Source organism: Chionomys nivalis, chromosome 18 (assembly GCF_950005125.1).
Source record: "Chionomys nivalis chromosome 18, mChiNiv1.1, whole genome shotgun sequence".
NCBI lineage: Eukaryota > Metazoa > Chordata > Mammalia > Rodentia > Cricetidae > Chionomys > Chionomys nivalis.
In genome coordinates this window covers 41,993,793-42,020,967 of record NC_080103.1, presented here as the reverse complement: position 1 = coordinate 42,020,967, position 27,175 = coordinate 41,993,793, and the positions used below count along the sequence as shown (strand labels likewise).

At 37.8% G+C, this 27,175-nt stretch overlaps 1 protein-coding gene across 1 annotated transcript in view; it reads right to left on the bottom strand.

The window, feature by feature from the left end:
- The window catches only part of Dkk2 (dickkopf WNT signaling pathway inhibitor 2), an 87,198-nt gene that overhangs the window by 6,670 nt on the left and 53,353 nt on the right, over positions 1 to 27,175 (bottom strand). The gene's annotated exons all lie outside the window — the stretch shown is intronic.

Here is a 27,175-nt window from a genome sequence, read left to right as displayed (position 1 = left end):
ACTGTGATGTCACACAGCACACTCAGGTTAGGAACATTGAGATAGGTCTTTTCATCTGAAACAAACTCTAACTTCAGCTTGTGTTTGTTGGAACTCACCCTAGACAATTTTGGTCTTGAACTTTGAACTTGTGACAATTCTTTTGCTTCTGTATTTACATAGTGGGGTTATGAGCAAGCATTACCAGGGCTAGCCTCATTTTATTTTTCTGATTTTTAGAGAAATGCATTCGTTTTTAATAACAAATGCAAACTGTATTTTTGAAAGCTTTGATTTTTGCTTTGAAGTTTGCATAAAAGATATACGGATGAAACTGTGGATAAAATGTTTGTGTCTCTAAAATAATTATTTTGGTTTGGGTGTTTCCATTATGAAATCCCACTTGATGTTTTGACCCCACACATTGCTTATTTCCTTTCTCCTTCTGTCTCTGTCTTCTCTCTCTCTCTCTCTCTTTCTTCTTCTCCCTCTCTCTCCCTCTCTCCTTTGCACTATATGTTTGCTGTGTATGTCTCATCATCTTCAGTTATAAAAAAGAAGTAGAAATGAAGTTTATGTATGAGTCTGGAAGGAAATAGATTTTATCATCATTACAACGTCTTATTTGTTGAAAGAATAACCTTAGAAACCATTCACTTCACATGATTGCACAGTGGCCAGGTTCCATGCATGCAGAAGATGAATTTGTATTGGTAGCCCACTTTGCACATTGTCAGTTTACCTTCAAGAATCTGAATGAAGCTGGATTCACAGTAGTAGATTGTTTTTCAAGAACCCAAGACTGATGAAAACAAAAGAAATGTCACTTCCTGCCTTGTCACACTCCTTCCCCCAAGCAGTTCACCATCTTCCTATTTAAACTCATTAATTTTAATTGAAACACAATTCACATGTTTCTGATTCATTTACATTCATTTCATCAAATTGTTTTGCAAGAAACATTTGATGTCTTACAAGTCTTTCCTTTCTCAAAAATAGGACATGTTCTCTCAACAGAAACAAGCATGTGCCATCTAAAACATCATGTGCTGTTTTCAACTCAGCAAATTCTCAAACTATTCTGAACAGAAGGAAGACTGGGTCCAATCCATAAGGAACAGACTACATTGGAGAAAAAAAGTTGATTTTTAAATTTATTTTAGAAATGTTTAGAAAAACATTAGTTTGAAGAAGCAATGACACAGGCAAAAACAGTATTTAGGACACCTTTAGCATGAAATGTTTTAAATATTGTGTGCTTGGAACTGAATACCCACACAGAAATTCAAGAGGGAATAGTTAGAAGTGTTTGGAGTGTTTTTAATAATTTTAAATAGAAATATGGCTTCTCTTCAGCTCGTAAAACTTTTGGCTATTGTAAACTCTATGAAGTAAAATATATGAACACACACACGCACACACACACATATGTTCCTTAAATATTTTCAAAAAGGGGGCATAATAAATTGAATGAAGTAAGTTTGAAGAGAAGCATGTAATATTAGGAGACAAAACTTGCTTTCAAAAATTCGTGTCCCCACCCCAGATTGACTGAGGAAGAAGACCTTTTTAGCCTGTTCATTATCAAGAAAACAAACATAAAATGGAGGTCTAATATATTAACAATACACATGCATCAGCTTTGATGCCCCGAATTTCAGTAAAGCATTCTGGACAAGGTATTTCACCACGAACATGAGGGCTCGGCTACTTGTCATTCCAGTGGTGCTTTTCTGTGCTTGATGCTCTGTTATTAAATTGTGTCACAGGACAAGAACAGGGAGAGGAAGGCAGGCAGAAAAACAGGAGGCCTGAAGGACTGATGGACATAGGAATGAATGAGAGAATGTCCGGTGAGAAAAATAGACATAAATCAAACAGCCATTTAGAAAATTTCACAGACATATCTTCATTTCCCATTGACTTTGTTCTCAAAAGGCTCTTACTTGGTTCCCACTTGAGGGAAGCCTTCTAGCCAACATAAAGTAAACTTCAATTTAATATTAATAGCATGCTCACCTGGTACCTGTTTCAGAGATTTAAAAGTAAAAGGCTGATATGTTTCTTACTACAGCAATTAGTAGCAGTGGATTTTTATGGCTTTTTTTGATATGATATGGTCTTTAAGTGAAGTCTAGATAACGATAGTCTGAGGACCAGTGGGAATTTACTAAACCAATAGTCAAGAGAGAGACCCAGAATGCAGACACCTGCATTCTCTCTCCACTAAAAACTTCCAGAACTGATTAGAAATCCCACTTAGCATTCACAACCATTCATTACCCAGACTCGGGCATGGTTAGGATGTAAATTAATTACGGACACCTAATAAAGGGAGATGATTAGCCATAAATTAAGAATGTATGAGAGCTGTCCAGGATCAGGCCAAAACACTAAGACATTCAGCTTGCCCCTTTCTAGTCTAAAAATAAAGTTGTTTCTACAAATAGTTACACTGGTGATCATTATAACCATGACAGGAGCTTAAAAAAAAAAAGAGTAAACACATTGAACACAGATTGAATTAAAGTCTATCAGAAACCAACATTTCTCTTTAGTACAGAGTTTGAAGTACATTTCTGCTATGCTAGTTTGGAATATTTTTTTATCATTGGAATGAGGGGGAAAACAGCATATAGCTTTTAGAAATACATAGTGTGATCAGTGGTAGAGACTGAGTGTCCCGGACTTGCCTTGGCATCAGGCTGCATTCCGAGCTATCAGAAGCAAGAATGGGTCACAGTGAGGATTTTACACCCATAGAGACAGTGTTGGGTCTTGATGACCTCTGTGCTGAATACAGAGATTACAAAAGTAAACTTGCCCACATCTGTCTTATGCCAACAGCCTGTCCTGCAGCAGCTGTTGGAGAGACCAAAAATGGGAGGGAAAGGGGAAGCACAGCCAAAGCTAGGACAATGATTTCAGTTCTTGACAGCAGTTCTGACAGACTGTAGAGCGGATTCATAAGCTGAATCCCACCATGCATATAATGATAAACAGAGTTCTAAGGAGCAAAGCAAAATGAAACGCGCCCATTCCATCTTACTTGAAATAATTGAATCTCTTTTCCTCTCTTTACCGCCAGAACTTCTAGGAGAAATGGCTTATTCATTCAGTTTTATATATAGGATTGAGTTTATTACTGTTTTGTTTTGTTTTTTAAAACAATAACAACAACCACAAAAACTCCCCATCCCTTTGAACTGTAACCACAAGATCATTTCTCTGGGATCATGAGGAACATTGCTTCAGGTTTCTCTACAACAGTGACCAGTGAGTAGACCTTTGCCACAACCAAGCCTCCCACGTTCTCAAAATAATGATATTTTTCCTGTCTGATGAGGGGGCTGGGGGGTAGAAGAGAAAGAGACAGACACATCACTCGTTTATGTGGGATGGCTGGCCACCCATCCGGACTCTTGCAAGACCGACCTACTTTTGTTGTTGCTTCAGTCTAGGCAATCCTTTGTCCCCTTGAGCACTGTTTGCAACAAGCACGGAAGTTGGTTGGAGCCAGGAAAACGTCATCAGCTGGGCAGGCCGAAGACAGTCTGTGGGGGTGGAGGGCAGGGTGGGGGACAACCCAGCTGTGTGAATGAAAAACATTTGAGTGGACAGAGGGCATGACGGTGAAGAGCTAGGGACCGGAACATGTCTTGGGGCTCTACAGTTGATGCATGGGCAGAGCAAAGCTGGCCATCACACTTGGGAAAGCATAGCCTTTTCCTGACTCTTTAGAGAAAAGGTTAATTTCCCATGTTATGACACTCCACCTGGTAGATTTGTCTTTCCACGAGTGCATAAGGTATACTGCCGTGAAGGCATGCATTTCAGAACTACACAGGAAAAATTGCACCACGAGAGTGCTGTGTGGACTCTACCCCAGTTTGGTAATGGGCAAAGTGCTCATCAGCTCCTTTGTACATTATGACCTCCAGGCATGCACCTTTGAGGACTCACAAGTCAGACTGGGAGGAATGAGCTATATTAAATTTGAGAGAGTTCAGATTCTCATGGTGTGCAGGATATGAATGTTTGGGTTCTTTAAAGCAGAGGTTTGGCTATGGGCTCAGCAGTCAGTTTATCACTGAGCCCTGGTGGACTAGTCAGTCCAGATAACTACTGGCTATCTCCGAGGTGCTTTTAAGAGCTAGATCTGTAATCTCCAAATGTTTTGCCGCTACTCTAAAGATGTTTTTTAACAAAAATATATATGCTCTTACACATTAACATCTAAAAGTTGTCAACATGTGTCTGTTTGCTTTGTTAATATAATGCTTAATGTTAAATAGTTTGCAACATTAAGTTCACATCAATTCAATATGGCTCAACAAGATAGATATAAAACAGCATATTCATCATAAAATTAATTGCAGTGTATTTTTTCCATGAACATTTTCTCTTCAGTTAAATTCTGGGGCTTGTACTCAGTTAATTTTGAAATGCAGAAGTCATCAACACAACTTTGAATGCTTTGCTTCCAGATTTTCCATGATTTCATTTAAGAATTCAAGATAGGGGCCAGCAAGATGTCTCAGCCTGTAAGGCACTTGCCACCAAGACTGATGTGCTGGGCATGGAAGGTTATGTGGGGAAGTTTGGAGGAATAAAAGGAAATGGAGTAATGATGTAATTTTAATCCCAAAAAGAAAACCAAAAAAGTGAAAAACTAAACAAACAATGACAAAACACCCACTAGATCAACATGACTGAGTCTACTTTAGATTTAGTTTCCTAAGAAGGATAAAAAATAACTCATTTGGTTCATCCCATTGCATATATTTTTTTAAAGAAAGAAAAGATAGAACGTTGAGTTTTGACACAAAGCTTAAAGGACAGGAGAATACCTGTTAATGTTGCCTGGGTTATTAACTAGGAATAATGGATTTCTCCTGGTAGCTTGAAAATACATTAGTTCTCCAACCAATTCAGAAAGTCCCACCAGGATCCAAGAGGATAAGTTAATTCTATGGAATGAAGGTTAGGTAATCTCTAACTTGACTCAGTCATTTTTCTAAAATTAATTTTATATTTGAGAGTATAGAAAAGATATATTCCTTTTCCCTTCCCTTTCCTGCATTCAAACACATCATATATCACCATCCTTGTTTTCCTTCCTTTTTTCCTCTTTTTTCATTGATTTTTGCTACTTGTACTTATGTATATACATATATTCCTAAATACAATCTGCTTGACCTGGATAATGTGGCTCATTGTGATACTCACATGTGTTCAGGGATGACAGCTTGGTATTAGATAACTAATTGGTGTACTCTTCCCCGGGGAAGATTATTCTCTAGTGTTAGCATTCCTTAGTTGCCCGTTGCTCTTTTGAGAGAGAGAGAGAGAGAGAGAGAGAGAGAGATTCTAAAAAACTCTCTGAACACATCTCGTGTTCTCATCTGTGACATTTATTTCCCATTGGGGAGTGAATGGGTGAGCTAATGTTTCTGTCTGGTCAGAGAACTTATGGAAACATAAAGAATGTGCTTTACCTGGCTCTTTGCTATTTTTGTATTTTGTAGGTCCTTTCTCCCCTCATTCTGTTTAGGCATTCCCCCTCATTCAGAATGTATAGAGCAAGCTGCTCATATCTGTGGCCCCAGAAGGACCTCATCATGTGCATAGGTGGCAAGGCCTGTGTGTTCTGTGTTTTTATTACCTAGTCCTTTATAACTCTCTGACTGACTGGCTTAGTGTAATTATCCAAGCTTAAACAGAGGAGTAAACTGCCAATTTAATGTTCTCTTCAAATGTTTGGTTGATAGCAGGAATAGAAAAACGTCATTATAGTCTTACAAATTTGCTTGATTTCATGTCTTTAGAAATATATTATGGTAAGGCATATTTTTATAACTGTACTATTTAAATTATGCCTCCAGATTAATTTGTTTTATGACTCTTGGATAAGTTGGTAAGTTTCATTGGTCCCTTGATAAAATGGACATATATTTCTACTTCAACAGTGCTTACTTGCTTACTTAACCATAAACATTCCATAGATTCTCTTAAAAAACTACCTACCTACTCATGGACTCTTTTCCTGGACATTCCGCTTATATACTCATATTAGATGGTGTCCAGGAGTGTCTTTTAATAGACTCTATTCTGATGAACACACAATAAGGGAAGATAGAGACAGGGCTTCAGAGATGCTGCGTGGAATAATGGTACATACTTTTCAGGTGTCACAGAGATGATGCAAAGCTAGACCACGTGATGGACCCAATACTTTTTCCAGACATCAAGGGTCCACGTGGGGATTGCTTGCATGGCAACAAGTGCGTCTATGAAAGAGGTCCACTGACAACAACTCTTTCATTTTTATTCCTGGTACTCATCCACTGTGCTTGGGGGAGAGCTCAGTACTTTCCAGAGCTCTGTGAAAAGTAAAGGAAGAGAAACACACATACACACCACAGCGTGACTTGGGAAGAACACACTGTGGACTCAGAGCTGTCAACACATCCGTTATTGCTGCGCTGTTTTGTATCCTCATGTGGTATACACCTGCGTCATGTTGGCAACGGATAACTATGTAGCTTTCTCTGTATCCTATATCCTGAGGGTAGACACAAAACAAAGAGCTTTCATCCCCATACAATATATGAAAGACAGATCGTGTGAGTATCTATTAGTTAGTGTTCTTAGAATGGGTTTTCCTTTTCTCAATGAAAGGTCTATTTATATTTAAAAATTGCTATTTAGATAGATATGAAGACATAAACTTTTAACTTACTGCTTTCAAAAGACTTTTATGATAACAAAACAGGCCAAGGTTGGTAAGTAGTTATGTGTTCAAACTATAAATACTTGGAAATTTAAATGTCATATGAATTGGTGATTAAATGTTTGCTTATATTATCATGAACTAGAAAATGATGACATGACATTGCAGTGTGTTTGTAATTATATACATGAACATATGTGTGTAGTATCAAATTATCTCAGGAAATGTACCAAAGAAATACATGATAGAGTTTACCCATGGGAAAGTAGACTAGGTTAATGTTGAGAATAGATCTTCTAGAAGAACATTTAGGTTACACATAAGCCTTTAAAAGTATTTTATAACTTGCACTAATACATGCAACTCCCCCCAAATTAATACAACTTTTTAAAGAGCTAGTATTTCAAAATTTAAAACAGAGTTTCTTACTTGTTTTTAAATTATGCCTTATGTTTTTGTTTTAGAAAAGAACAATTTTCCTTAATCCAAAGATTCCTACAAGAGCCTCAAGTAAAGACTCCCTAAGAAAAGTGTTCTGAATGAGTTCATAAATTTCACTCTTTTGGAACAATAAGACTATCAATTAAACATTCAAAACCATATTATCACACACATACATAGACACACAATGCACTGCTCTAACAATTACTTGACTCAGCTAATGTTTGTTATTATCTTGGCTGATTTCACTTGCTATAGAGCAGTCAAATGGCAATATCTCTCTAATCTTGTTGAGTTCTCTTTCATTTCCTTCAGGAATTAGGTCAGACGAAGCCAAGTAGCCACTGGCTACATTTTATTCTAATTCTGAGGAAACAGCTGATACAAGCAGATAAAATTTGAAAGACTGCTCATTTCTGGTCAAAATGATGAAAAAGAAAACCCAGAAAAATATCTCATTAATGCTCATTTTGCAACACAAGAACTTTTTCCCATATCTGTTAAGAATACTGTGAATAAATATTGAAAATTATAAACTGCTCCTTTTAGAGCTTAGAGGCTGTAAATGAGAAGATATTCAGTGTTTGTCCCTCCAAGTGTGCCGGTGTGGAGAGGCACTGGCTGACTTTAAGAGAGGCTGACCCAGGGAGTTACAGCAAGACCTGCACTCTGTAGCTAGCATCAGATTGCCTTGACTAAGAAACCTTTTATTACTAACACAGGGCAAGGTTGTGAATCATAATTATCACAGGCAAGTCTAAGAAAAGCAATTAAACAAGAGCTATGATATCTCTAGCCAAGGTATAAGAGTGTGTATGTAGATAATGTGTTCTATCAGCCACGAGGTGAAGGACTAGAATAAAGTCATTTGCCTCTTAGGAAAAGAAAGAAATGATGCTGTCTCATCTGATAAGAATTTTACTAGCCTTATTCCTTGCAATTTTAGGCTGATGCCTGAATCTATGATGTTTACAGATTACATCCTAGCATCTCCAATCTGTCCTTTGCTAAGGAAGGCTCTGTGTCCTGGTCCTGGTTTGTTCTCTGATGTTTAGGTTGTCCTGTTGACAGGCGGAACAGATCTCACAGAGAAATCTGTGCACAAAGTCCCACCAAGTACACTTACATTGTCAGTCAAATCATTTCTGAATTCCACAATCCAAGACAACTATGAATGTTTAAAGCAATTTCCGAGTTTCAACTTTATGCTAGGGTAAACGTTTCCCAGTGAAGGCGTACTTGACTTTCTGACAGATGAAATGTGATAGTGGCCAAGGCCTTTTATTTTTTTTTGAGACATTTAAAAGATGATTGAATGGAAAAGCCTTAGATTGGAGAATAGTTTTACGTTTAGTTTCTGATAATAGCAATAATACTACCACATGTTATTTATTAAAATAAAGCACTTTTCCAAAAAAAAAAAAAATCAGTATCTCAATATACATATGGACTTAGTTCTCAGCCTCGTACCCCTATGAACCAATTTAAATTCTTACTGTGTAGAAAAAAAATGAAGGAAGGTCAGCACACAAGGGGCACGGAGATATGTGTCTCTAGAACAATATGGTTTAGAGACTCATTGGGTTAGCATCCATTTCTGTGAAAATTTTCTTTCAAAAGCGTTGGAAAGGAAGGAAATTATAAACTAGATGATGAATGCTTTGAGCTTTGGTGATCCCTAGTATTCAAGTATCAGCCTCAGAAATGTGGTCCATCTTGTAATGACATTTCCAATGTGTTAGTAATCCCAGAGAGAACACGCTGAAGACATTGGTCTCCCACGACCACCCACATCCCAGGGCATCTGCTTTTGTGTGGTGACCCAAGCACTCTCAGTAGAGCAGAGGGGGGTCAGAATATTTGTTACCAGATTAAACAACAAAGATAAATAAATAATGTTTTGGGTTTAAGTCATGCTCCTCTTATCCCATTGGCTCTTTCTTCCTGTGCAAAGAGTATGCTCCTCTGTATTTCTGCTGCTTCCATTTGTGGGTCCCTGGTCATTACTAAGGAGCCCCAGATGTGCTGGCATTGAACTCCTTTTAATACCTCCATATCTGACCTAACATTCCCACAGTCTTTGCAAAAAAAAAAAAAAAATATGGAGTTTTAAAATGTGAGTATAGAGGAAGGTGGTGAGAAAAAAAGGAGAGGGTAGCCAAGAGAGCAAGAGTTTCCATGGGGATAGAGATGGGTCTGTATTGCCTCTATACAACCAGAGGGCTTTTCTTACCATAGGAGGATCATGAAAAGGGCTAATGTAATTTTTAGACAGCGATGCTAGGGTCATTCCAAAACTATTTTTTTTTTTTTTTTGGATTTTTCGAGACAGGGTTTCTCTGTAGCTTTTGGTTCCTGTCCTGGAACTAGCTCTTGTAGACCAGGCTGGCCTCGAACTCACAGAGATCTACCTGCCTCTGCCTCCTGAGGCGTGCGCCACCATCGCCTGGCCAAAACTCTTTCACTAAAAAAAAAAAAAAAAAAAAAAAAAAAAAAAAAACTCTGAGCTGGTCAGTGGTGGCGCACACCTTTAATCCCATCTCTCAGGAAGCAGAGGAGGCAGGGGGACCTCTTTGAATTTGAGACAAGCCTGGTCTACAAAGGCTAGTTCCAGGACAGGCTCCAAAGCTACAGAGAAGCCCTGTCTCAAAAACAAACAAACAAAAAAAAATCTGTACTTCATGCCATACATTCAAATGTGTTCAGAGCAATATTTAAAACACTATACAAAGTCTTTCCAGTGTTGCTTGATCATTTTAACCAAAGAAGAAATTTATATTATGATTAAGATTACCAGAATACATTTCTTTGTTTGGTGAAGAATCTATTTTCCATCTACCTCTCTAGGTTTTGTGCCATGCACTCCAGCTACATGGGACAGAGGCATATCCTCTAGTCAACCTCAACTCTGTGACTGTTTGTTTCCCTAATTAAAGTTGAATATTTTATTATAAAAAAAAAAAGAAACATTTTCCCTCTGCCAAGATCACTCTTTCTCCATCCCAATTCATCATTAGGATATCTTTATCTCATCATTCAAAGATTACATCAACTTACTTCACTTTTGGGCAACTCTCCAGGTTGAGTAGCCACCTCCAGTTGAGATGAACTTGATGTTTATATCCCAGATATAGGGTGCTTATCTGTACTAGGACACAGAGCACACTCTGTTGAGTTCTTCATCTACTTTCTTTATCGTCTTTGAATAAGAACAACATTTTTAAATCTCCATTTCCCTAGTGGTTACATAATATTTGGAATGTATTAGCACCCCTCAACATGTCTTCTCTTGAGTTAATGAGATTTCACTGTAACTGAGGTTAAAATTCTATAGAATTAAATTGACAAAAAAAAAAACAGGAATGATAAAAAGTAAAATGATAAAAAGTAAAAGTTCAAAAATTAAGGCTGACTTTGTATGTATTTTCATACTCATTTTTAAAGCTGGTTAAATCTTATATAGCCATTTATAGCCTAGGAATCTGTATATATTTAAGAAGAAAGGACTTTGAATGATGAGATATTTTCTGTCTAGGAATTTTGCTACAAGTGTTTCACTGAATCGCTGGCTCTGCTTTCCTGAGTGCTATCATCAGTACCTTGCCTTATATTCCCCAGAGTTTTCACCTACAGGTTAGCAACAGTGGAAAGATATTTCTAAGTAGCCACAGATTGTCTCTACTGTAGAGGTAATGATGTCCTGAAAGTTATCCGGTGCAGTAACTGTCTTTGATCTCTTTCCTAATTGTCCTCTGGAAATGATTAAGATTTTTGCTAGGTTGGAACACTCACAGTGGATATTTCTTGGATGAGGGAGCTCGTTCCCTCCTGCTCCTAAATACTTTTTTCCACTGCTTCTTTGATTTTGTCTCTAGATAATGTCTTTTGATTATATATCAAATGTGATACTTCCTAGTACATATATACATATATAAATGTATGTATAATATTACACACATATAGTGTTTATAGGTCTTGAACAAAATGCTTTCCAGCTATTGTCTATAATTCTTGTTCATATGCCCTCAACTTCCATAATCATGCCAATAAATAACTGGAATTTTAGAAAAGCCCATGTAAGTATTAGGTCTTGTTTCTAAATTTAACAACATGCAGATGTTTGCAAAATATTGTTTACAGCTTTATCTGAGTTCATATTTGGTACTTTCAGAAAGATACTATGAGACTATTTGCTGGGCAATGGGGTGAGAAATAAAAACTCTGCCTTCTAGTTTGAATGTGTCCTACATATATTAATTCCACACAGAATGGCACTCTGGTTGGAAAAGGCTCATGTACATTCCAGTTGCATAGAATAGACCAGGGTGTTGGCTTCTCTAACATTGTAGGAAAAGGAAAGACATTCACAATTCACACCTGGGCACAACAGGTATCAGGCAGGCTGGCTTACATCTGATTATAACATTTCCTGGGTTAAATGTGATCACCAGAACTTCATTCATATAAACAAGTTGTTTCCACACTAAGATTAGATGAAGTATTTTTTTTTTTTATAAAAACCCAACACTAGCCAGTCTCCTGTCTGAGAATAGATCAAAAGCCTACCAATCTGTTCGTGAACTGGTTTTCATCTGCCCTCCTGGAGCACAGCAATACACACACTGATCAAATGCTGCCTGGGCTTAGAAATAGGATGGATGGAAATGCCAAGAATGAGCCCCTGAAACCAGACCACCATAACAATGAGAACTGGAGCTGTCTTTTCATTACATACACATCAGAAATCCTTACCACTTGCAAGTTATGCTTCCAAGAAACAGTAGAATGTCTTTCTAATACAGAAATATTAATAAATATCAACAAATTCAATTCTAAAAAGTCATGCCTTGCTTTCTGGAAATTATTCCAGTACAAAATGAGAGGATTTCAAAACACAGTTCCACAGAATGATCATTTCAAGGTGTAATCAGCCTGTTACTTATTATAAAACAACAATTAATATTTAACAGTAACTGTGTATAAACTTTTTTGTCTTTGAAGTTAATACTAACAAATTAATTATCTGTCAAAAACTACCAGTATATGTTTGGAGAACTCCAAGAACTTTAGCATCCATGTATGTCATTTTGTCATGTCTGCAATGGAATCCCTCCATGGTTAGATATTAAATAAACATTCTTGCATGTACACAGACAGGGTAGCAACACACCCACATCACAACATCTGCCTGGCCCAGTGCTGGATCCTCAACTCATACCCATTCTAAGGCGAAAAACGTGTTTGGAGTGATAGAGGGGTATGGTTTTCATTGAAGACAAGTTTAACTGAGAAGAATAGAGAAATTGTCTGGGAATTTGGGTGCATAACCCGGGTGTGGTAGCAGTGAGCTTTTCCCATTTCTTACTAGAGTGCCACAACTCTCCATGTAACCTCAACCCAGCCACAGTTCCTGAAATCCACCGTCTCACAGGCCAAAATGTCTCCTCCTGCTACCAGATGCCCCAGTCCCAAAGTCTCACTGCAGACTGCTCACATATCCATGAGACCTTGACCACAGCAAGTCCTAGAGACTGCAGATATTTTACAGATGTGCCTTTCACAAAATGGTTTCACAACTTCCCTGCACATTTCACTGTGTCTGTTATTTTATAAAATAATAAAGAATAATCTCTAATCTTTATTACAAATTGCAAAGTGAATTGTAATGAGTTTTCTTTGTTTCCAAACATGTGAAAAATTATTAATTCCCTTTCCTATATATGGAAGAACATGAAGGAATTATATTGCTAACTCCTAGTTTTTGTGGTGGTGTTTTGGTTATTTTTTTTAATTTGGTTCTTTATAGATGTGACTGAAGTGCTTGTGGATGGAATAACATGATAGTAATGAACTAAAAATGGTCAAAATTTTAGGGCCAGAATGTGAGGGTTCAAAAACTATTTCCTCTGCTTTTGTGTTTGCTAGAAATAGCCATCAAACAAAACAAAAGAAGTTTTGCAAATATAGACAAAAAGCTAAAATTAATCTAGTCACAATCAATCCCATACGTAACTCACATAATTTGAGTTTTGCATACAGAGCCTGGGTAGAATCTTGGGAATATGGAATCAGAATTGTCCCTTGGCTTCTTCTTCTACTTGGAGTGAAGGGAAGGTAACCTTCAATAAACTGTGTCAGGCTAGAAAGACTTTTGATCTTATAAGAAACTTCAGAGACTCCACAATCAGGCAAATTCACACTGTAATTGCAGAAATATCAATGCATTAACTAAACTTAGAAACTGATATTCTCAACTCTGACCAGAGCCACAGACATGTAATTTTAGTTACTCAAAATGTTGAGGCAGGAGCATCACATATTCACAGTCTATGTGGGTTACATACTAAGTTTCAGGTTAGCATGGGCAACTTTGTGAGACCATGTCTCAGAACAAACAGTAAGGTTTAGAAAGGGTATCAGCCTGTCAAAAACAAATTAGAAAGGGTATCAGCCTGTCAAAAACAAATTTCTGGGTCTAGTCTCCTGTGCCGAGAGAGACAGAAAGAGAGAGAGAGAGAGAGAGAGAGAGAGAGAGAGAGAGAGAGAGAGGAGACTGCCTTGTATTCCTCAATTCATAAAGATCAAAACACCCACATCCCTAGCCACAGGGATCCATTGATGACTTTTCTAAAGACCTAATGTCAACAGAGCTAAGAATGACTAAGGGAGAGTTAGTGCCCCACAGAGGCCAATAGAGCACAGGGAAGAGTCAGGACACCACACTTGTAAAGAGTCATAATCTAGTTACTACTGAGAAACCATCAGTACATGGGAATCCTGCTACCTTGGAGTAGGAAAAGAAGAATCGATATGACTATGCTGAGTGATCATTTTCTAAATGTATGGAGTGTCTTGTCTCTTTTTTATTGCTCCTTGGGTCTTGGAATAACTATGACGCCTATAAATATATGACAAGGATTATATGACAACATGTGAACATCAAATACAGTCCCTATAGCCAGTGTTCTCCTCCCTCCAGCCTCACCGTGTGATAATTTTGTTATAAAAAGTGTATGCTTTCCCACATTGCATCATTGGCAGCACGTACAATAAATAAATAAATAAATAAATAAATAAATAAATAAATAAATAAAAGCAACTAAGTATCTGTGCTCTCTGAAGAGTCATCCCCTGAAATCACATCTGCATAGCACCGCTGGGTGGCACACATTCTCTCGTGGAATTAGGATGGGGAGTTGAGTTGAGCTTTTGAAACAGTATTGATATAAAAGTCATGTAACACAAGATCAACTTTAAGATCAGTGTTCCAAGGGGCAATGTAGTCACAGTTGTTCAGCCACCGTATCTGATTCCAACATGTTTCAGTGCTCTACAAAAAGTCCACTACGTAGTATGATGAGACACCAGAAATGTTTACTGTGTAGGTGAGGAGGCCTACCGCAGAGTCTATTAGTGACTTGTGGTGAGTTCATATAAAAATCAGTAAGAGAACCCAGCTTTTCAAACTCTAAATTCCTTAGCAGACTAGAGGTTCGCAAGTATTCACCTTGACCAGACAAGTTGGATGTATCAGACACAGACTGAAGGCTCCATCTTCAAAGTCTCCGAGTCAATACGTCTGCAGTGGATGATTACTTTGCCAACAGATTCCCAGACAAGGCTGATGTGGCTGTGTCTATGATACGGGATTTCCCCTCTGTATAGAGAAGCTGCTTTGGCCTGTGGCAGGGCAGACTAGAGCTTGGCGGGAAAACTAAACTGAAAGCAGGGAGAAAGGAGGCAGAGCTAAGCAGATGCCATCTAGTTGCTATAGGAGAAAGATGTTGGAACCTTACCGGTAGGTCACAGCCCATTGGTGATACATAGATTAATCAATGGATTAATTTAAGATGTAAAAGCTAGCTAGGTATACATCTAAGCCCCGGAAGCTAAAATACAGTATTCACTTACATCTCTGTACTGTACTTCAAGAACCAGTGGTCTGTTGTAAGGTGTCTCAACCCATTTCCTAATTACAGATTTTGCTAAATTTAATCAGAAGTTTCTATAGTCAAACAGAGCAAGCATACTGGAAGTTCTTACACTCCCTGCGTTGTTAGATTTTTGTTTGTGTCACCATACAGTCAACAATCTGCAAGTAAATGTTCTTTAACAACTTAAAAAGTTATCATTTAGAAGGAATTTTAATTTCTTCCTGAAGATGGATCTTTCTCTTAAGTCGCTGAGCTTTTCTTTTTCAAATGTCTAGGAGAAATATTTATAATGTAAATGAACTCACTGATGTTACAATTAAAGGAAAGGGAGGGTTTTTTTTGTTTGTTTGTTTGTTTTTTGGTACTACTTGAAGTGCTTCCAAGTACATGGCCGCAGAGTAAACTCTGTGTTTTGTATTATGGGCGGGGATTTCTCCACTGGTTCACCCTCAGTGCAGTTTCAGGCTGGCATCATAGTGTGCCATAGTCTACCAGCACTAACAGGTTTTCTTCAAGGCACTGATTACACTGTCCGAGCCACCCCTCCTCTTTCGGGTTTCTGTATAAGTTGATGCCAATGCTTCAGCATCAACTCAAGACCACCACCCACGCATGTGCATGTGTGTAGATGAACATTCCAACATCTGCCCAGCAGATCTGCCTGTGCCCTCCTGGTGAGGAAACTGGAGGTTGGGTGAGGTGGAGCATTGCAGGAGTCAACCGTGGGGCTGAGGATGTCTTGTTTCTAAAGTGCTTGGATCCTTTAATCTTTCTTCCTTTGATGTCTGAGATTTCCTTCTTTAGGCAGTGACACTGGGACCAAAGCAACACCAGGAAACCATTTTCCAGTAAAGGGTATGTGTGCTGCAAACACCTGCAGCGCCCGTGGAACCAGGTGACTTGAATTACACACACATTTCTATGTTCCTGCTTTGCGTGTGGGTGGCAATTCCAACCTTGGGCAAAAAGATGATAGCCCTGGTCACAGTGCTGTGACTTCTATTTATTGTCTTCACATATATCAAATCAAATCACCATGATCAGAGAGGGGAAACCTTTGTAGTGCTTATGAGTACAAAAATAATGGCTTGCAAGCCAGTAGGAATTTTTGTACACATGGTTTGTGGATTCAAACAAGAGAGAGAATGGTTTGTGATCAAAGTCACTATGCAATTGAAAGACAGAATTTGGGGACCAAGATTTGATTGTTATCAGCTAACATGTGAACTTCTTGCACACTGTTTAACGTTTTGGGGCTATTGACTTCCTTCTCATCTATAGAATCAAGGTCAGCTTTCAAAATGTAAGGTTTTGGGTTTTTTGTTCTGTTTTTGCTTTAACAAGCAATCTCTTGCACTTTCTGGGGTGGCATCTACCAAATTCCCAAGAACTATTTATTCTATTCATCTTTTATTATTTATTTATTTATTTATTATTATTTATTATTAATTTGAATATTCATTATTATTCTTTTGAATTACAGAAATGCTATAAATTAGTGCCAATATAGGCAACAGCCCTTCTCATTTTTATCCATCTAATGGCTAAGTGTAAGAGTTTCCCTAAATTGGTATAATTCTCTGTCCTCTCCATAGGATGTCCTTTATAGATAACCATTTTCTCTGAGCTTCAGTACACAACATCCTTTTGCCTTCCTGTCTCAAAGGAATCCCCCACTTCCTCTCACATTCTTAGCATAGCAATCCTCATATGTTCTAGTCTCGGGTTTCTTATAATACTATAAAACATTTCCCTCTGGAATTCTAACAATACCTCCAAATATCTTGTGCCAGTGATATCCTAACAAGGATGAAGAATTGTCCCTCAAAACTCTAAATATTTCCCATTTGCCTTCAAGTACCTGAGGTAACTCTTCTTGGACCTCACTTAGCATATGCTCACACCCATATTCATTGATTAGGATCAAAACCACCTCTCCCTCAGGACTTTCTAAACAGTCTTTAAGAATTTAAAATTAGGGAGGTGTTCCAAGGTTTAAAAGAGAGCTATAAAACTAGACGAAAGGAACCAGCGAGGTAGAGAAACCAAATTCAGAATATTCTTAGTGAGAAAACTGAACATAGTAATCTCCAAACATTTTGTTTTGAATAAGTATTCCAAAATTTTACAGGTTATTAGCTTGGAAAAAATTGCGATTTGACTATTTAAAAAGGTATTTTAGCATTAAGAATTTTAAAATATGGCTCAAACAAATATAGTTGACGTGTCTACCATTTTAGAAAGCATTTTCATTAAGTAAAAATAACATAGTCAATGTGGTTGTTTTTAGGAGTGCCATTAAAACAAACTCATTTGGACAAGACTGTATGTTTGCTGTAGCATTAACTAAAAAAGCTGCAACATCTTCACTGTCGATGTGAGCTTCATCCTTATTTGACTTCCTCTGTTACTCAGTCCTTGACATGTAGTCATCCAGTGTTGGCTTCAGGAAGGAAATCATGACTTGGAGGGGCTGTATATCTATTTCCAAGTTGAATAGCTGCTTGTTCTTTCTGCATAACATACACGAACAAATCCCTTCAATTCAATTTTTCCCATGTAAATCCATTCAGAATAAGTCTTATATTAACATTCTGTGAAGTTAAACTCTTAGTTTTTTTTTTTTTTTTTTTTGAATGTAAAGCATAATCTCTGTGTGGTTTTGATTCTCTTGTCTAGGGGAAAACTTTTATTCTGCCGTTTTAATGCCATCTGCTGTTGTAATGGGTATAGCAGTACTTCCCTCTAACTTACAAAATGGGCAGCATCATGAACTCGCTAAGTCAACAGAGATGAAGGTCAATAATGTTCACTCTGGATCCTTGTTTATGATGTTACAAAAATAAACAATTGACTCTTAATCTTTTTAAATCATGAGTAGCATCAAAGGGAAAATTCTTTATTTGTGTTTGAATTATGATTTCCAATGAATGCTATTTCAATGTTAATACACTCAGTGACTCAACAAAGTAAAACAACCTTATAAAAATTTTTAAACATACTGGCCTCAAAGCCCTAAAATATATTATCAGTATGCATCATTTCATGCATATAAGTTAAAAGTTATTAGTCAATCACTTCCAGAGCAGGAGCTGAGTATTTTCTTATATCCAAACACTTTCTCATGCATGGTCTAGAACTGTAAAAGAACACAGCTACTGCTGGGCGGTGGTGGCGCACGCCTTTAATCCCAGCACTTGGGAGGCAGAGGCAGGCGGATCTCTGTGAGTTCGAGGCCAGCCTGGTCTACAAGAGCTAGTTCCGGGACCGGCACCAAAGCTACAAAGAAACCCTGTCTTGAAACCCCCCCCCCCCAAAAAAAAAAAAAAAAAAAACAGCTACTACCTCGGATAGAGCTTAAGAGATGTCAAAATTTTTAATAGCCTAAATTCTCCAAAATTTGGTCATTACCTTTCATAGCATGGGGTAGTAAATTTGCTTACAAAAAATAATCCAAACCACAAGCACAGAATCTTCATTTTACAGTCTAGAATCCACATTCTCTTTTATCTGTTTTTACAATCCCTGATACACTTTTGCAAATTTCATCTAATTTCCTGTTTTAGCTTACCTTTTTTTTTTTTTTTTTTTTTTAAAAAAAAAAGAATCCCTCCTAGGTAACCACTTTTATTTTGTGGTATTCCCATTTGTGTTTCAACTCCTTGTTTGTATTTTCTGTGGATAACCAGCTGTTAAGCTTAAGAATACCAGATGTTAGTGTAAAATTTGAGAGCAACCAGCACAGAGCTCTGGGCCCTCTTTATCACTATGTCTACTACTCTAAAAGGGATCTAGATCTCAGCTTTCTCTATGGAAATGAAACAGATAAAAACGCTCCATTAGTACAAAGTGAAGTGGCTACATCTTCTACTGTGGCGTGGTTTCCACCGTCTTTCATTTTTCCACTCTGTGTAAGAACCAACTATTAAGAGCTTGATAGTATGAAGGGGAGAGAATGTTTTAATCATTACCACTTGAAGGACCAATTAAATTTGCATGATTTCAAGGTCAGAGTAATTGCCTCCCTATGCAGATGCGAAGGGGAAGCTTTGTAATTTCCTACCTGTCCCTTTTTCAGTATTCATGGGGTAAGCTGTCCAGGCTCATGATGTTCCCCGGGGAAAAGGCAATACCTTAACATCATTCTGCCATTCTGAAGCCACAAATACAGGACACGGAGCCACTCCTCATGTACCTTATGGTGTTAATCATTGCAGTGCTCTTGACATCCGGTGTGGTGATTTTTACAGTAAGGATTGAATATGTTAGCCTCAAGCTTCAAATGGTTAACCACTTGACTCCAATCCTCTTTTAAAACTGTTTTTTCAAGGGGAAACTGCCATTGGATTTAAAATAAATAAATATTAATAATAAAAAAAAAAAAAAAAAAAAAAAACTGTTTTTTCATTTTCTAAGTAAGGTGCCCCTGAGTTTTCCAGGTTAGCCAGGAGCTCTGTGACCCATGCTGGCCTTGAACCTGTGATCCTCCTGTCTCAGCCTCCACAGTAGTGAGAATTACAGGCTTATGCCACCAGAAACACACACACGTGCGCACATGCAAACATTATGGTAGAAAAGTCTTGTTGTACAATGTGATGAGGAAAACCCAGGTCTTGGTTTAATAATAACTGTTGTCTATTGCAAATTACTGATAAACATCATATTTCCGCAAATATAAAATTTCAATAATTGTTGTTCTATATATTGTACCAGCCAGTCATCAACTGAGCTATATTATTCATAGTGTGTTGTAAATGAGTAACGATTCCAATTGATTTATAAACTTTACTCTACTCAAATTAGCTTCGATACAGAAAAGTTGCCTCTTCTTCCAGACATGATTGTTGTCACTGATACACCACCAAAAGTGTCACAAGTAAGACAGTTCACAGGCAAGCTGACATCTTAGGGTTCTAGGACAGTGGGTTTGAAGTTCCAGGTTTGGGGGTGTAGTTTTGTTTTTTGATTCATTTTGCCTGGTCTGATATTATTGTCCCTTGTCTTCCATTATACATTTAGTTTCCCTGTTTATTCTCTCATAGAAAACAAGAGACAAGAGAGATGATTGTTAATATTTCATTTTCAAGAGCTATTCTTTAAGCATCACTTTATTATTTCAAATAGCAGTCTAAATCAGATTTGAAAACTGGTCATTATTGTGTGTCAGAAAAATGCGTCCTTTGGCTGGTCGTGGTATGAACAAAGCTGCTACCAGTGTTAAACAGGAGACCATGCAGCAGAATGGAGGCATTTCTGGACCATGTGGAAGGATGCCACTCACTGAGGACCATGGCCTCACACATTCATAATTAAGAACACTGCTCTGTTCCTACTGAAGAACCCTGGGAAACTGTTAATTGAGGCAACTTAACAAGTCTTCTCAATGGAAATTTGTTTTATTCATAAATCAAGTAATAAGAACAAGACATAGTGTACTAGGTCTTAATACTAATTATCTTAAAAATAACAACTTACTGGAAATGTGATGGACTGTTATTTTCTCTTCTAATGTTATACTGGTCCCCGCCCCCATAGAATTGAAGGCTAAATAGTTTTTTGATGTCACTTCTTTAATTACCTAAATTCTCAACCTGTCCTTCTGAAGTATCTTATAGTGAAGTTTTTTTTTTTTTTTTTTTTTTTTTTTTAGCAGGTTTGTTTTTTGGGTCCATTTGCTAGGCTAAAGCATGCCCTGGGGCTGAGAAGCCATAGACGACTGCCCATGGCATATTCACAACAGTGTGTCTTGGAAAAATGCTTCCATCTAACTGACTCACACCCAGTAGAGATCAACATACCACCCATGAATTCTCCACAGTTAGTCTTAACACAAAAGAATAATAAAAGTATTACTATTTCTCAACAATGCCCCCAAATATATGACATCCCATAGGAGCCTTTGGCAAAATTGTAACGAAACCTAGATTTACTAATGGTTTTGTTTTCCATAATTAGAAATATAGAAAGAAAATGAAAACATTTCTCAGAAGTGAGATGTTTTCCTAGAATGCTGATTAAGACAAAACCCTGCATTTAAGCCACGACACAGGCCAGTAACGACTTAAGCCACTGTCACTGCATGGTTGACAATCAGCTTGATGAGATCAAGAACACCCAGGAAACAAATGTCCGGACATACCTGTGGGGGATTTTTCTAGATTTGATTAATTGATGTGGGAAGACTCATTAAGAGTGTGGACGTCATCATTTCATGGACCCGGGAGTCCTAGCATGACTGAAAAGGAGAGGGCTACCTGAAGTCCAGACTCATCCTCCCAACTGGGTGTGCAGAGGGATTGGCTGCCTCGGGATCCTGCTACCATGATTTCCCTGTTATGATAGAGTATATCCTCAAATTATGAGTCAAAAAAACACCTGTTGTTGGAACAACAAAAAAATGAATACGATTGCCCTTCTATGGAGTCCTCTCTTCTATGACTCTCTCCATACTTCAGCCCCAGAAACAGGACTCCTATCCATGTTCCCATCTAACTGTTTACCCATTGCTGCAGCATTTGACATAGTGTACTGAAACAATTGAAAATTTCTGCTCAGTAGCTAAGGTGTTTGCCTCTGTAAGTGCCCAGCACAATTTCGCTGCATTGGTAGGTTTCTCAGTACATAATTACTGAATTTATACAGGAATCCTGAAACTGAAAGATAATTTGGCCAGAAATCAGAAAATATGATCCATATTGCTATTCACATGTCAAAGGAGTTCAGAAAATTTAGCTGAAAACATGAGATAAAATCCAAAGAATGTATCATTTATTCAAAATTGTCTGACTTACAAACACTTTTTGCAGCATCCTATGACCAGAATAGAAGGGATTATCTATGTCATAATGAGTTTTAAAAGGTACATTAGGTGTACAGGTAAGAGAAAGACTGTATTAGAGAACCCTGAAATGCGTGGTTTTATTAGCAAACCGTTAACTGTTTAAAGCTCAAATACAAGCTTAACCACATCCTTTTCCAGAAATAGCAATCAAAAGTAGATGCAAACTTGAACTCTGTGAGAATGTTCTTGCACTACAATCACCTATATCTATGAAATTTGAACCTGTATTCAAGAAGCAAATTAATCTCTATTCATAGATACCTTATAATAATCCCACCACATTGAATATATAGCAAGCACCATGAACTCTAAATGCACGGACACATGCCTAACAAAATTTTCAAATGACACAGTTAGTAAGATCTTAACAATGGGGGAAAATTTATTTACTTAGACACAACTGCTTCTAATATTTGACATCCAACTGCCCTAATTCCTAATAGAGTCCACTTTCTTAGTATTTGCTCTGATCCCTTAAATAAAACTTAGAAACAAAGCCATTCCGAACCTAAGAGGACCCACAGAGGTAGCTCAGCTGGTGAAGATGCTATTTCTGCAAGCATGAACACCTGAGTATGAAATCCCAGAACTCACATAAAAAACGAAGCTTGGAAATATGTATCTGTAACCACAGTACTGGGGAAGCTGAGACCATTGACCCCAGGAGCTCACTGGTCAGCCAGTCTAGCTACCAACAGAATGCTATAGGCTTACTGAGAGACTGTGTTTCAAAACGATAAGGTAGAGAGTAAGAGAGGAGAACACCCAGTAAACACCTCTGACCTTAGCATTTACATACTGGGTGAGCACACCTGCCACTCATAACACACAGAATTAAAAAAAAAAAACATAAGGGGCCAAAACAACATTAAACCCGAACACAAAAACACTCTTCATACTTAGATCCTACCAAGAAGACAGTACTTGGGAAAACTGAATTAAACCATAAAGTCAGTTGTTGTATTTGACTCTGAAATAAAAAAAAAAAATCCCAGAGATTTTATTTGCCTATACTAGACAATATTTTAGACATATAAAATGATTTTCCTAGCGGATTAGGAATGAAATATCTTAAGTCTCCACATCACAAAATTTCTGTTTATTATGCTTTTTTTTTTTTTTTATGAGAGTCTGGTTACCTTGTGGAAGTTTATGTTCTGACTGGCCCCATTCTTCCTACTCAAGGACCTTAGAAAGCTGGTCTCCATTCCGTCAGCACAGTTGGCTGCTGCGTTCAATGCAAGGAAGTTACGCCTTTCTGCTTCATGGAAATCTGTTCATTTATCTGAGAAATAAACCTAGTTCTTTACATATATTTATTTATTTTGCATTTCCTAAGAGGCTATAGAGACGAAGCAGGCCTTAGACTCTTGGTTTTTAAAATTCCCACGAGGAACTACGTCTGAACCAGAATGATTAGACTTTAATAGGAATTTCGAAAGTTTTGTTTCTGTTTTTACTATGGACTATGTTTGATAATGACCAGAGAAAATGTTCAACATATGAGCAAGTCTCTAACTGTAAAGGTTTGCAAAATTAAAGGATATTGAAAAAAGTGAGGAATGGCAGAAGCTCCCTTCTCTCATGTGTGACTTACTCACCAGAGTTTTCCCTGAGGAAACCTGTAACGTTTTTGCTACAGAGAAATTATATGGACAGGTGGGTGCTCTGTTACGGGATCAACACATACGCAGCCATGTTTTAGACACTATGTCTGAACTTGCTTCATGTGTCATTGACTTTCTCACATGCTAATTTGAGGGCACAAACTTAATCCCCTATCAACCAACTGTGAGGAAAGAAACCCATGGAAGTGTAGCTTAGACATCACAAAATCATTATCAACAGTGATGCATGTCTCCCTAAATCAGAGCCCAGCTTACTCTGAGACAGTGGCTGGCATTTCCAGGATGTTTCCCATCACAGCCATAGTGTCACACAGTGAGTAAACATGCCTTTGCGGTAGTCACAGTTTATAATAAGAGGAAATAATTATAATTAATTAAATTACCTTTTCCTGCTAATTCAGTCTCTAACAACAGTTACTAATAAAACTGTAAACGAACAACGAAGTGGGCAGTCTCCCCTGCTTTTGTTCTCTTTCATTGGGTTCTTTGTCTCCTGTGACAGGCCCATTCTGGCTGAGGAGAATAGTTTAATTTCACGGTCACTACGTTTGTCTACTATTCCCTATGAGTATACACGTTTAGGGAGTTGTGTCTCTTTAAATACTTTTTTTAAGTTAACACATGAGGAAATTCAGTTTTTAAAATAATCCTTCAATTTCTTTGATGTTTAATATATTGTTAAATTAAATGTTTATGTATCAATATTAGATAAAAACTTTGGTGAGACATGATAAAGGAATGCTTTTGACATCTCAGCTTTCCCTGCCTCTAGAAATTCAAGAATCACTAATTTTCTGTGTGTTCTAAAATAGTAATTTTGCGCTCATTAAGTCTTTCAGGACAAATGCTCTAACTCTGTTGAAAAGTACATGTAGTGGACTGTGTACTTTGGAAAGGTCTTTAGAGTTGAACGACATTTAATATTTAATTATAATAACCGTGTCTTAACACCAATGTTAATTTTTAATCTTATTAAAGTTTATAAAACCCTGACATTTTCACAGCAAAAATGCTATTAGAAAACTGAAAGAGTTCAATAACCATCTGACAATAAATTTTAAAATGTTTTAACGTTATAAATAATTTCAAATGCAGCCATGAACAGACTGTTCAAAATAAAAGGTCTGGTAATGGTTAGGAGTCCCAGAAATCCTTTTCAAGCACAGGGTTGTGGATTTTCTCTTTCTGGTGTTACTGACATTACCAGTTCAGTTATAGCCACGCCTAAGTTAGGCAGACAATCATAACCACCTTGTGTAAGTTCACAGATATTCAAAATATACTTTGTATGCTTTCCTACTAAAATTATGCTCACAGAAGCCTCCTGGCATATAAAATGCTGCACAAGTGAGACAAATCAAAGAAGCCAGCAGTCCACTGTAGGATCATAGACAACCGCGCTATTCCAGTCTCCATCTCTTACATAACTGCATGGCTTTGAACTAGTCACTGCCCCTCTCTGTGCATTTAGAAGCCTTACTCAGTGGAGCTTCTGAGAAGGAGGTGATGTAATAGGTGTGATCCACGCTGGTAAATGGTCTTGAAGAAGCCTGGTGTCAGCTCTTGCTGCTGTTGTTATCATCCTGGCACATGTCAGAACACCCTAGCAGCTGACTCTCGTGTCTCAGCTGGGCGCAACAATCCTCGGATTGATTCTTGAGCTGGAGCCTCTGAACTTGGCTAAAGCTGACACCTTTATTTCTGCTATCCTTGAACTCCGTGCTCTTGACTTTTGAACTCACAGAATGGGTGACCGCTGTGTTATTAACAGCTGACGCTGTCGGCAACAGGGATGGGGAGGGTGTGTATCATGTCAAACATCTTCTTGAATCTTTTTGCAGACTGTCAAATGGTCCATACTTTTATTTCATATTGGCAAAGCAAATTACTGACAGAGGCATATCACAAACCTTCCTCTCTCAGTTTAGCCCAGCACTTACACAAATCCCTGTATTAATCTTAAAGCTTTGTTATTAAATGTATATGCGTCTAAATTTTTTCTTCAACCTGGAGAATGATTCCTTCTATCATTTAGTAATAATTTCTTTCTCTCATCACTATTTTAAAATACAGTGTTTATTAACCTTCTTAACGGGTATACTGATGAAGTTTCCTTTAGACTACTTTTGTGCAAATATTACAGTTCACACCAGCATCACTAGACTGCTGATCTCTTATACTCACCTACTGCTCTTTCTTTGTTATCTTTTCCAATTAATCAGACAATAGCTGACAACCAATGGAAGAAAAATTGTAATCACCAGAAGTAGTATAATGGTCTATCTGTTCCGGCATAGAATCTAAATGAAGACTCGGATTTGAAGGGGCTACTGAGGACAAATCATTTAAAAACCTGGAGACTACTTTATTTTGAACCCAATAAAGGTATCAGAAGAAATATCGTTTTCTTTCTCTTTCCACACTTTATTGTTCTCACATTCTCACTTTATATCTTATAAATATTTTTGTTTCGTATTTAGATAGACCAGAGACGTATGGGAAAACCAAACGCTATTGTTCTGCTAAGGGATCGTGGCAATCAGATGACTCCCCCTCTATACCCACAGACCCATCCATGCCTTGTTTAATGATTGTCAGAGAAGCTTCTTTCTGCAACAGGTGGGAACGAATACAGAGATCCACAGCCAGACACTATGCAGAGAAACTTAATCTTACGTCTCCATCAAATGCCCCGCTTCTGGGCTCAGCAACTGCTATAGAGGGGGCAGAAAGAGGGTGAGAGCCAGAGGGGATGGAGGAGAACAAGGAATCAAGCTCTACCGGAAACCAAAGGGCTGGCACACACATAGACTCACAGAGCTGAGGCAGCATGCCCAGGGACTGCATATGTCTGTCTGAGAGAGGGCCATAGAGCTGAAAGGAGAGGTGGACACAGCTCCATCCCAACCCCTAAAGCTATCTCCAATTGAAAGTCACTTGAAAATGAAAAATAAAATAATTTTCTATGAGGGAGTCTCAGTGTGGAAACTACTCTTAAGGATAGGCCAAGTGCCCAGCAGAAAATGAACTCAATGGCACATTTGGAGGGCCTTTGCTTCACAGTGTTAAGTCAGGGCCCTCCTTTTCTTTAACTGTATAGGGACTTTGCATTATACCATGTCTCTTCTTTTTGGGTTTTATGGGATTTTTGTGTGAGTGAGCATGCATTTCTTTGCATCTATCTGAATTCCATGTGCTTCCTCTTTGACGCTTTTTTTCTTTGCTTGGTCATATTCTGATTTGTTTCTTTTTATTTATCTTGTCATATTCATTGTGGTTGTGTAGAGGCCTTTGTTTTCTAATGAGTGACAGACAGAGCGTGGATCTGGATGGATGAGGAGATGGAAAGGCACTGGGGGGAGTAGGGGAGGGGAAGCCATAATCAGAAAATATTTTATTTTAAAAGTTCACTTTCTTTTAAGGAAAGAGAAAAAGGAGCCAAGTTTTACATAAGTCTTCTCAATGAAAAGGAAGCAAAAATTTAAGCACCCCACCAGAAGGAAGATTGAATAAAGAACCCATGTCATTTATTTTTGATCTTTCATGGAATTCTTCAGTTTTCTTCTGGACAAAGTCATTCTGTGGGGGGGGGGGAAAGGCTTTGGTTGTTTTTGAAGTC